Here is a 13135-nt window from a genome sequence, read left to right on the forward strand (position 1 = left end):
ATCAAAGCCTTAGGGAGGCTATTAACAATTTTGCTTTTCCACGGCATGTGGGAATATTAATTCTACTTTCCTAAGATAATTTTTGGATGTGATTAATAATATAAAAATATCTCTGCTGCCAGTAGGCATCTCTGCTGTGTGTTCCTGACCCTGTCATCTGACATCATTAACACAAGTCCAAATCTTTCACAAGGGCCTTCTGTTATTCTTAAATGGTTTGGTAGACCAGCCAATTTATACAGAGGTTGATTACTTCAACTAATAAAAATAGAATGAGTAGAAAGAGTTAATAGAAAGTCCAATGGAACAGCACACTTTCCAATCTCTTAATGGTTTTGAGAGGAAAAAAATGTTTTCTAAGTTTCAGTTTTGGAAGCTATATTTTACACTTAAAAAAAACCCCAACATTGATTTTGGGAAGACACTTCACATTTCTAAGCTAAGCCATGATTGATTATGCAGTAAAATCTCTAAGGTTCCTTTTGAATCTAAAAGCATTTGTTATATTGTATTGTATTTGTATATTATATTTGTTATTTTTACATATTATATAATGTCATACCATATAATACCATCTTGATAATCTACTAATTCAGGAAATAATGGGGTTTTCCTGAATTGTGAAGTTTGATTATACTTAAGCAAATCTTAAAATTTCATGTAAAAGAATCAATAGCAAACATGAATTTAATAATATTTAAATAATCTACATCGCCAAGATCTTTCCATATCCATCTGATATGAACTCCTCAAAAACACTAATGAAATACATCCTGCTATTATCCAAATGTTTATAGATAAGGGGACTGAAGCATTGAGAGGTTAGGTAATTCTCCCAATACTGATTCTCAAAGCCATTATTTGAATTCTAGTCTCAGACTTCAAGTCTGCACCACCTATTTCTTGGACCACAGAATATTGTTCAAGATAGTTTGTTTCTGGAGCCCATTGTTACTAGGTCCACGAACCAGGCTATCATCATTATGAAGGTTGGTGGAACCATTTTTTTCCGTAGAAATGGACTACTCTAGCAACCCTTGTTTGGCTTCATGGCATTTAAATACTCTTTATACTTATAAATCCAGGGCCCAAGTCTTAAAGAAGCAACTCCTTCTCAGATATCAAAAGTAGAAGACCTTCAAATTTCTAGATGCATAATCTGACTTTGTGCTCTATCATACAGAAAAGGTTAAAATAAAGAAAAGACATTTCAGTTTTTGTGGATAGTTTTCCAAGTTTGCACTCTCTGTTTTAGAGTTCTTCATTTAAAATCCTAAAATTATAGGTAATTTCCACTTTCAAATACCAGTGCCTTCATTCTCTGATTGCCTTGGTAATATGACACGGTTAATATTTTTACCTTCTTTGAATTAATTATCTCCCTCCTAAATATTTTCTTTCCTGGATTTTAGATTGGGGCTAAATTATAGAATGTGTACATTACAATTTGGGAGGAGGGACTAAAGCTCAGAATTAAATGAAGAAAAGCATCACAAAGCTTCTCATTTTGTAATGTTTTCTACCTTCTGTTAAATAAATTGAAGACTGCATATTGATGATCTAAATATACATATAATGACTGCTTTAATTACACATGTTTGCTACTTATAATGCATTGTTACCATGGAATTGAGAAATTTCAATTTTAAAATAATTTTTGATATTAATTTCCCTTCATTTTACAGATTTTTTAAGTAACATATTTAAGGGAAAAAGAATGCTACCTTTATTGTGCCATTCATATATTTGTAAACATAATGATGATTTCAATCCTGTTTAATGTTTTTATGATCATAAAGAGTTTTCAACTGTTTAAAGAATTGTAATTTTAAACTAGACTTACTATTCACCTTTCCTTTCTAATTGTAAACTTTGAGAAAATGGCTCTACAAAATCATATTTTTCCTTTCTATACTGTAATAAAAAGGTCTAGTGTTCAGAAATGTGCTCCTGCTCAAATTTATATATAACATAATTAGTAGTATTTTTCAACATGATATTATTTATGAAGGATGATTTGCCAACAGACGTGTTTCTTACTCTCTCATTTCTAAAATGCTCATTTGAATGTATCTTCCCCATTCACCCTCTGCTTTTCCCACTTCATAGAAACAAAGTATCTTGAACTCGTTTATTAGTAGACCTATGTATATAAAAAATTCTTTGTAATAACTCCTATTACTTTATTTTTCAAAGAGCTAAGTGTTTTTCCTGTAAATAATTGAAACTAAATTATTGGTCAAATTTCCAAGGTCAAAAGCAAGCAGAGAGCCAAGTTAGCTGGTAAGGGCTTGTTGAAGTGTGACACAGAATCTACTATGCAACAATACCATCACAGTCTGCATTTGACCACTCCACAGCTTACATCCTTAAAGTAGTTTCCTTTCTTGAATCTACTCAATGCATGTGGTGCAAACATAAGACCGCAATTGGATGCTGTTACTCCATCTGCCAGTCATGGAACTTTCCTCTTTGGCTATAATGGAAAGATTGAAGTGCTAATCGTTGTTTCTGTTATCTCTATTTTATAAAACTTACATTTTTCTTTTCCATTCCTGATTATTGGCACCTTCCTCTCTCTAGGAACTACAGTGCTGTCCTTCTTGATTCTGCCTTTGGCTGCCTTCCCAATAGGAGAAGATAGAATTAGTGCATACTCCCTTAGGAGGACGAGGACGGGAGGGGACTCAGCAGGGATGCTTCCATAGTCTCTTCCACCACAGGCAGGGAGTATTCACAAAAGCAGCCCTGGAACCAGCTACCACTGTATTTTGTGATGAGTTGTACCAGTGCCTCTGTATTCATGTATAGCCAGATCAAGGGAAATAATACACAAATATTAATTATTTGGAGATAATATGTGTACAGCTCTTGATCTGTGTGTACAACTCCCATTGATATTCTATTAGGAAAACGAAAACACATTCACAGTCGATGTTCGCCCAACTTATTTTTAAAGAAGTGTGGGTGTCCTCTAAGGGGAAAGGTATAACGAATCATTGCTTAATAAAGGAGAAACACATGCTGATGTATAATTTTAGTAACTGAAGCTAGACTCTAGGCCTTAAGTCTTTTGAACTCTATTAATAAGAAAGAATGTGAAACTACTCTTTCTACACAATTAAAATCTTCAAATTAAATGAGTGAATTTTGTCAGATTTTGCTCATATGTGCTGGATCTGTAGAATAATCAAGGGGTAAGAAAGTCAGTTATAAGACAATTATTCATGTTATTGAGGTCAAATCAAATGAAGATGTTTTAGTGTACTTTTTTCAAGGGTATGAGGTGACTGTGTTTTCTAAATGGTGTAGATTGTTTTTTATTTCCCTTAACTTCACTTTCTGGGGATGAGTGATGTCACGTGGTTTGCTTCTCTGCCAGGAGTGATAGATTCTTCCCCAGACCTTCCCACTAGGTAGATATGTAATCATTCTATTTCACATCTTTGCTTCAGTACAATTCCATGCTGACACACCTTCTCTCTGGTGGGAAGAGTGTGGCCTGGTGGACACATGCTGAGAGCCAGGAATCATTGAGTGCTAATCTCAATATCATATTCCTCTGTGACTTAGGCAAGTCACTTCCTTATCCCTTTGTTCCAAATCTGTAAAAGAGAGGTGACAATTCAGTGGTAATTTGGGTAGTAATTAGTGTTGGTACAGTGCTACAGTAGCTCTAAATATTATTGTCATTACTTCAACACAGTCAGTTAATTGGAGCAACCTCTCATGAATTCAAACCTGCTAGTTAATTAAATTATAAATACACATGGTATGTATTTTCTGCAATCAAGTATGTGCCAATAGTCTTACAAACTTATAAAGAGACCATATTTCAAAAAAAATAATGGGTATTTACTTATTTTTAATTTGGAACATATTTCCATGTATAAACAGTATCAATAATCATCTAGGCAAGCCTATGATGTTATGTTCATCTTGTGATAAACACTTGCCATAAAAGTATTGGAAAACTATATTGGTTTTATTATGAAGAGAAGATAATAAATTATCTTGGCGTTCATGTTTAAGAAAAGAAGAATGAGAAAATAGCAAAAGAACCAGGACTATTTCAAGAGGGTATCTAATGAAATTGGTTTAGCAATAATAAATTCAACATGCATTCTTTCATTTATTATTTAAGAATTAATACTTGAGTTTACCTCTGTGTCAGACACTATTCTAGTGCTGGAGACATAGTAATGAACAAAACACTGTTCTCAAAGTGGGGAAAAGACGGCAAGCAAACAAATACATACTATTTCAGATGGACATAATGTGCTGTGAAAAACAGCTAAGCAAGGTAAGGGGTGGGTGATTGAGAGGAAAGGTTGTTGTATCTCATGGGGTGCTCAGAGAAGACCTGCAGTCAGATAATATATAATCATAAACTGGAATGCAGTTGGAAAGCCAAGGACGTGAATATCTGGAGGTAGAATATTCCAGGCAGAGGTGAAAGCAAGTGCAAAAGCACTGGGGTAAAAGCGTGTTTGGTATATTTGAGGAACAGAAAAGAAGCCAGTGTGTCTGGAACACAGTGAGTGAAGGGTGTGTGGTGGTAGATATGTTGGAGAAGCTGTGGAGGATCTGACCATACACAGCTGTTAGACTATGGTTAATGCTTCCTGTTTCATGCTGAGTAAAATGGGAATCACATGGAAGATACAGAGCCCAGAACTGATGTGGTCAATTTTTCAATTGATGTGGTCAGGCTCTAAGGAGATTTGACTGTAAGGGAGTGTGGTAGGCCAGATAATGGTGCCTCCAAAAGATGTCTGTGCCCTAATCTCCAGAACTTGTGAATGTTACCTTATCTGGCAAAAGGCATTTTGCAGATGTAATTAAACTAAGAATTTTGAAGTGGGGAGATTGTCTTTAATTATCAGATTGGGTCTGATGTAATCACACCAATCCTTATGACAAGGGAGCAAGACGTCAGAGTGATGCAAAGAAGAGATCATGAGCCAAGGAAGGCAGGCAGCCTCTAGAAACTGTAAAAAGAAAAGAAATTGATTCTCTTCTGTGCTTACTGAAGGAACCAGCCCAGCCAGTACCTAACTTTAGCTCAGGAGAATAAGTTTGGATTTCTGATTTTCAGAATTATAAAGGAATACATTTATGTTGCATTAAGCCACCAATTTTATGGTCACTTACTACAGCAACAATAGGAAGCTAATACAGGGAACAAGGGTATAAACTGGAAGTCTAGCTAAGAGGCTGGAGTCTGGAAGTGGTGATAGCTTGCACTAGAGTGATAATGGTGGGGCTGCTTAGGATCATAATATTCAGAAATTATTATGACAGGTAAGCTAATAGGATTTGTTGATAGCCTGGATACAGAGTGTAAAGAAAGATAGGAATCAGGGATGACTTTAAAGATTTGGACCTGAACAACTGGTAAATTGAAATTTCCTTTTGCTGAAATGGCAATGAATGGGGATGTCAAAAACAAATATTTTTGATTACCTACTAAGTTCTAGGCATTGTTATAAGGATGTAAAAGTAAAGATATTCATGCCTTTGCAAAATTTATAATCCAGCATAGTGTTTCTTAAGTGTATCCTTGGGTTCCCTGAACTTTCTACACTTCCTGCTCTGCTCTTCCCATATCTGGGGCACAGTAGATTTTCTCCATCCCTGCCATGTAGATACCTACTCTAAAATCTGTGAGTCATATATTGCAGAATTCTCTACAAGTTTACTGGGAAGAGGTTCCTTATCTCTTTATCATTTTCTTCAGTTATCAGCCACCCTTCCCCTCTTGTCACCACCAATGTCATTTTCTATCATACAGTGTTGTCATCTTCCAGTGATATGCAGACATATTTTCAAATATATCGCACAGTGCCACTGAAACATGATGGTTATTCTGTTTAACCTATAGCATTGTACTGTATGCACACTAGTCCTACAGCAAAGGAATGTAAAAGCCTCTGAAGTATCTCTGAAATCAAATGTATTGCTTAACCTATGTATACACAACCTGGGTACTAGAAAATAATCAACCTCAAAGCAGATTTATTTTTTCAATTATAGCTTCAAATTTATAATTGTATGTTAATTGCAAAAACCTTTACAGGTAAAAGAGATAACACAAAGAGAGAAAGAAAACTAATATTACCTAGTAGAGGCCATATTAGGTTACAGATTTGCCTGCTGTAAAAAGTGATTCCTAAAATAGTATGATTTAATCACAATAGAAATCAACTTATCCCTCTTGGTCACCACTCAGGAACCATACCACACTTGCATAGTATCAAGTAGTATCTTTCCATCAAGTAGTATCTTTCCATCTTGTTGCTCTGCCATTGCTACAGTTTGTTATCATACATGTTACAGAAATGCCTTCCCAAAGTGTCTGTAAGACAGTGTGATGGAAAGAAAAGAGAAGAGGAAGGCATATTTATTCTTTTAGAAGTGTATGCTACAAGTTGTACATATCTTTCCTCTCACATTTTATAGATAAGAATTTACTCCTATTGTGACACCTAAATACAAAAGAGGTAACCCAATGAAGTTTGTGGATATGTTAATCTATGCCCAGTTACAGCTTCTATTACTACAGGAAAAGAAGAGAACAGATGTATGACTAATAACTATTAGTCTCAGCCACAGAACAAATAATGGACATTTCTTCATTACATATCACAAGGTTCTCTTGCCTTTGTGTGTTCACTCTTTCCTTTAACTCTAATGTGCTTTCCTTACACTTCCATTTGTCAAATTTGACGTAGCCTTTAAAGCCCAGTTTAAATTTCATCTCCTTTCTGAAACCTTCTGTGGTAGAGATAATAAAATTGATCAGACATTATACCTATTTGTCCATATTTGTCAACCATCTTGCAGTGGGTGGTAGGAGCTTGAGGAGGGTGACAGCTACAGTTCTGGCCAGTGGCCTCTGAGATGAAGTGATGTAGACTCTTCTACAGTCATGGTGAATATGGAGTCTTCTGTTCTAGATGAGGAAACTACGAAAGGTTGAAGCTTTTTTTTTTTTTTTTCTGGATTCCTGAGTGACGACCCAAATTGAGCTGAATATATATTGTGTGTGAGAGAAACCTTATTTGTGGAATATGGGATTAAGGTTTTGAGGTTGTTATCACAGTAGGATGAAGTCACTTTCTTTGACTCTTCCAGGCAGATTTGATTGCTCCTTCCTATTTGTTCTTTGTATATGTATAGAGTTTTGCAAGTCACAGTATCCTTTTTGATATGTGTACTTCTGATTTCCTGGGAAAGTCAATAACTTTCTCAATGGTTTCCAGTGTACAGCAGAGCTTAATAAGAGGGTAATTGTTTAAATTATATCTAGAGCTAAAATAAGTAGCAAGAAGCAGGAAGGTATCAGAAAAAATGGGGCAGACTGAAAACAGAAGAGTTTTCTGCAATAAGGGTATGGCTGGGTATAACACATTAGATGCTGATATTTGGATAGAAAAGAACAGTGTCATTTTATGACTTCTGCATGTATTTTTGAAAACTTTCAGACAATTTTATGTTCTCTACCATTTCTTATTGGATAAAATAAGAACAGAGTGGCAATCTGTATAAGGAAACAAAACACAATGGTATGTGTCTTCAAGATACACATGGAATGGCACCGTTTCATATTCAATGACATCTGTAGACTCAAAGGAGTGGAGGAAAATCTACCAATGAAATGGAAAACAGAAAAAAGTAGAAGTTGCAATCCTAATTAATGACAAAACAAACTTTAAACCAACAAAGATCAAAAAAGACAAGGAAGGGCATTACATAATGATTAAGGGTTCAATTCAACAAGAAGAATTAACTATCATATATATGGTATATATATGATATATATGTGATACATATATGATATATATGATAGATATGATATATATATGATATATATGATACACACACACACGTGCACACCCACCCAACACAGGAGTATCTAGATTCATAAAGCAAGTTCTTAGAGACCTTCAAAGAGACTTAAACTCCCACACAATAATAGTGGGAGACTTCAGCATCCCACTGACAGTATTAGACAGATCATCAAGGCAGAAAATTAACAAGGATATTGGGACCTGAACTTAACACTGGAACAGATGGACCTGATAGGTTTCTATAGCACTCTCCACCTAAAAATAATGGAATATATATTTTTCTCATTGCCACATGGCACAGACTCTAAAACATCCACATATTTGGACATAAAACAATCCTCAGCAAATGCAGAAAGCTGAAATCATACCAACCACTCTCTCAGATCACAGTGCAATAAAACTAGAATTCAAGAATCAGAAAATTGCTCAAAACCATATAATTACATGGAAATTAATCAACCTGACCCTGAATGACTTATGGGTAAATAATGAAATTAAGGTAGGAATCAAGAAGTTCTTTGAAACTAATGAGAACAAAGATACAATATACCAGAATCTCTGAGGCATAGCAAAGACAGTGTTAAGCAGAAAATTTATAGCACTAAATGTCCACATCAAAAAGTTAGAAAGATCTCAAGCTAACAATGTAACATCATAATTAAAAGAACTAGGGAAGCAAGAGCAAACGAATTCTAAAGCTAGCAGAGACAAGAAATAACCAAAATCAGAGCCAAACCAAAGAGATTGAGATGTGAAAAATAATTCAAAAGATAAAAGAATCCAAGACCTGTTTTTTGAAAAAAGTAATAAGATAATAGACCACTAGCTAGACTAATAAAGAAGAGAGAAGCTCCAAATAAATACAGTTGGAAAAGACAAATAGGATATTGCCCCTTATTCCACAGAAATACAAATAACCCTAGAAGACTATTATGAACACCTATAAGCCCACAAAATAGGAAACTTAGAATAAATGGATAAATTCCTGGACACACACACCCTCCCAGGATTGGACCAGGAAGAAACACTATCACTGCATCCCTGAACAGACCAATAATGAGCTCTGAAATTGAATCAGTAATAAATAGCCTATCAACCAAACAAAAAAGCCCAGGACCAGACAGATTCATAGCCAAATTCTACCAGATGTGCAAAGAAGAGCTGGTGTCATTCCTATTGAAACTATTCCAAAAAATTGAGTAGGTGAGACTCCTCAACTCATTCTATGAAAATGGCACTCTGATATCAAAACCTGGCAGAGACACAACAAAAAAAGAAAACTTCAGGCCAATATCTTTGATAAACATTCATGCAAAAATCTTCAACAAAACACTAGCAAACCACAGGCCAAGGTGTGGTGGCTCATGCCTGTAATCCCAGCACTTTGGGAGGCCTAGGCAGGTGGATCACCTGAGATCATGAGTTTGAGTCCAGGCTGGCCAACACGGTGAAACCCCATCCTTACTAAAAACATAAAAATCAGCTGGCTGTGGTGGCACGCGCCTGTAATCCCAGCTACTCAGGAGGCTGAGGCAGGAGAATTACTTGAACCTGGGAGGTGGAGGTTGCAGTGAGCCAAAATCACACCACTGCACTCCAATCTGGGCGACAGAACTCCATATCAAAAAACAAACAAACAAACAAAACAAAACACTATCAAAACAAATCCAGCAGCACATCTAAAAGCTAATCCACCATGATCAAGTAAGCTTTATCTCTGGGATGCAAGGTTGGTTCAACATATGCAAATCAGTAAACATGATTCATCACATAAACAGAACTAAAGAAAAAAAAAAAAAACATGTGATCATCTCAATAGATACAGAAAAGGCTTTCAATACAATTCAACATCCCTTCATGTTAAAAACTCTCAACAAACTAAGTATTGAAGGAACATACCTCAAAATAGTAAGAACTGTCTATGACAAACCCATAGCCAACATTATACTGAATGGGCAAAAGCTGGGAGCATCCCCCTTGAAAACTGGCACAAGACAAGGATGTCTTCTCTCACCACTCCTATTCAATGTAGTATTGGAAGTCCTGGCCAGGGCAACCAGGCAAGAGCAAGCAACAAAGGGCATCCAAATAGAAAGAGAAGAAGTCAAATGATCCCTGTTTTCAGGTGACATCATTCTATATCTAGAAAGCCCCATATTCTTGGCCCAAAAGCCCCTCCAGCTGATAAACAACTTCAGCAATATCTCAGGATACAAAATCAACATACAAAAATCACTAGCATTTCTATACACCATCATCACCCAAGCCAAGAGCCAAATCAGGGATGCAATCCCATTTACAATTACCACAAAAAAAAAAAAAAATGAAATACCTGGGAATACAGCTAACTAGAGAAGAGAAGATCTCATCCTTGTGCAGGAGTCATGCTAATCTTCTCCACACAGTTCCAATTTTTGTATATGTGCTACTGAAGCGAGCACAGAAAGATCTCTACAATGAGAATTGTAAAGCATTCCTCAAACAAATCACAGATAACATCAACAAATGAAAAAATATTCCATGATCATGGATAAGAAGAATCAATATCATTAAAATGGTGACACTGCCCAAAGCAATTTACAGGTTCAATGCTATTCCTACCAAATTACTAAAGACATTCATTACAGAAATAGAAAATGCTGCTTTAAAATTCATATGAAACCAAAAGAGCCCAAATATCTAAGGCAATCCTAAGCATAAAGAACAAAGCAGGAGGCATCACACTACCTAACTCAAACTATAGTATAGGGCTATAATAACCAAAACAGCATGGTACTGGATGATACTGGTACAAATACAGACACACAGACCAATGGACCAGACTAGAGAGCCCAGAAATAAGGTCACACATCTATAACAATTTGATCTTCAACGTAGCTGACAAAAACAAGCAACGGACGATAAATGGTACTGGGATAACAGGCTAGCCACATGCAGAAGATGGAAACGAGACCCCTTCCTTACACCATACACAAAAGTCAACTCAAGGTGGATTAAAGATTTAAATTACAACCAAAAACTATAAAAACCCCAGAAGACAACCTAGGCAATACCATTCAGGACATAGGAATGGACAAAGATTTCATGATGAAGATGCCAAAAGCAATGACAGCAAAAGCAAAAATTGACAAATGGGATCTAATTAAACAAAAGAGCTTCTGCACAGCAAAATAAACTATCATCAGAGTAAATAGTAAACCTACAGAATGGGAGAAAGTATTTGCAAACTATGGATCTGACAAAGGTCTACTATCCAGCATCTATAAGGAACTTAAACAAATTTACCTAAAATATACAAACAATCCCATTAAGACATTTTTTAAGACAAGACATACATACAGGTGGCCAAAAAGCATGTGAAAAAAAGCTCAACATCACTGACCATTACAGAAATGCAAATCAAAACCACAATGAGGTACCATCTCACACCAGTCAGAATGGCTATTATTACAAAGTCAAAAAATAGCAGATAATGAGGCTGACAAGGTTGCACAGAAAAGAGAATGCTTATACACTGTTGGTGGGAGTGTAAAGTAGTTCAACCACTGTGGAAGTCTGTGTGGTAATTCTTCAAGGCGCTAAAAACCAAACTACCATTCAACCCAGCTATCTCACTACTGGATACACAGCCAGAGGAATACAAATGATTCTGTCAAAAAGACACATACATATGTATGTTCATTGTAGCACTGTTCACAATAGCAAAGACGTGGAGTCAACCTAAATACCCATTAGTGGTAGACTGGGTAAAGGAAATGTACTATGTATACACCATGAAATACTATGCAGCCATAAAAAGAATGAGATCATGTCCTTTGCAGGGACATGGATGGAGCTGCAGACCATTATTCTTAGCAAACTCACACAGGAATAGGAAACCAAACACCACATTTTCTCACTTATAAATGGGAGCTAAATGATGAGAATACACAGGCACAAAGAGGGGAACAACAGACACTGGGGCCTGCTGTAGGGTGGACGATGAGAGAAGGGAGAGGAGCAGAAAAGATAACTATTGTGTACTAGGCTTAGTCCCTGGGTGATAAAATAATCTGTATACACACCCCCATGACATGAGTTTACCTATATAGCAAACCTTCACATGTATCCCTGAAGGTAAAATAAAAATTAAAAAATTACTTTTTAGTGCAACATTTACTTTTTTAAAGAAATTTTCATGTTGCTCTTGTTTTGTAAGTATGTAACAAACCTTCTCAGCTTGTTTAGCATGATAAGGATTTATTAACAATCATATTTTTAAATTATAGATTTTTTCTAATAAGAAGATGAGAACACATGATATAATATTCCAAATAAATATAGTATACTTTTTGTATAATATTTTTATCTATTACTATGATCCAATGATTTAGAGGTTATCATTATCCTATTCCACAAATCAGGGAAGTGGGTGGATTTTAATGCTATGGATTAAGTATCCATATTATAATAAAACCGTTCAATATTTTGTGCAATTACTTATTTCATGCAATAATACATAAATTTACTAAAATATGCATTCCAACTTTTGAGGTGGGATTTTGTTTTCATTCAGTGCTGAATATTTCAATCATTCAGTTACATTTTTCTTTGTCAATAATAACATTAAATTTCTGTGCTTTGATTCACCATTTAGAATTGAAATCTGAACTACTCTCTATAGGAAGACCCACACATATAATGAAAAGTACAGGACCACTGTTTGAAAGAGTTGTGTTTAAATTACTTATCACATTGAAGTAGTAGCCAGAAGAGTCAACAAAAGTAATCTAAGAAGTTCAAATAATCTTTGTCACAGACATTTAAAAAGAGCAAAGAACTGTAGATTAGATCAAAATTTGCCTGGGTTTATCCACTCTCTGTACATAAGTGGATTTTGTAACTTGTATTTACTTAGATAATGTAGTTTATGTTGATGTTTTATCAGCAACAACACAGTTGTTTAATGCTAAAAGTAAATAGAATTTGGAACTGCTTTTTAAGTCAGAGTAGAAGAAAACATTTGAGGCAATTGAGATGTAATAATTGAAACATAAGCTTGCAAAAACAGAAAGATAAATCAGTGATTTCACCTGGTTTCTTTTACACATTCATTTTATATGACATGAGAATTGGCCTTCAACATTATTTACATCTATCCTTTCTATTCTATAAATGTATTATAGGGTGCTGAAAAATTACTGTTTGTAGCATTTCCACAGAGAGGAAGAGAGAATATTTCACTCAGCTTAAGATTTATGCTTGCTGAAGGCAGCGAGAATTGCTTGTGCACATTTTACAGA

General features: G+C 35.4%; 1 pseudogene; it reads right to left on the reverse strand.

Moving 5' to 3' along the window:
- Positions 1 to 10170: 10170 nt before the first annotated feature.
- Positions 10171 to 10294, reverse strand: LOC123574787 (U6 spliceosomal RNA; annotated as a pseudogene).
- Between the last annotated feature and the right edge of the window lie 2841 nt (positions 10295 to 13135).

This window comes from Macaca fascicularis, chromosome 7, assembly GCF_037993035.2.
Source record: "Macaca fascicularis isolate 582-1 chromosome 7, T2T-MFA8v1.1".
Taxonomy (NCBI): domain Eukaryota; kingdom Metazoa; phylum Chordata; class Mammalia; order Primates; family Cercopithecidae; genus Macaca; species Macaca fascicularis.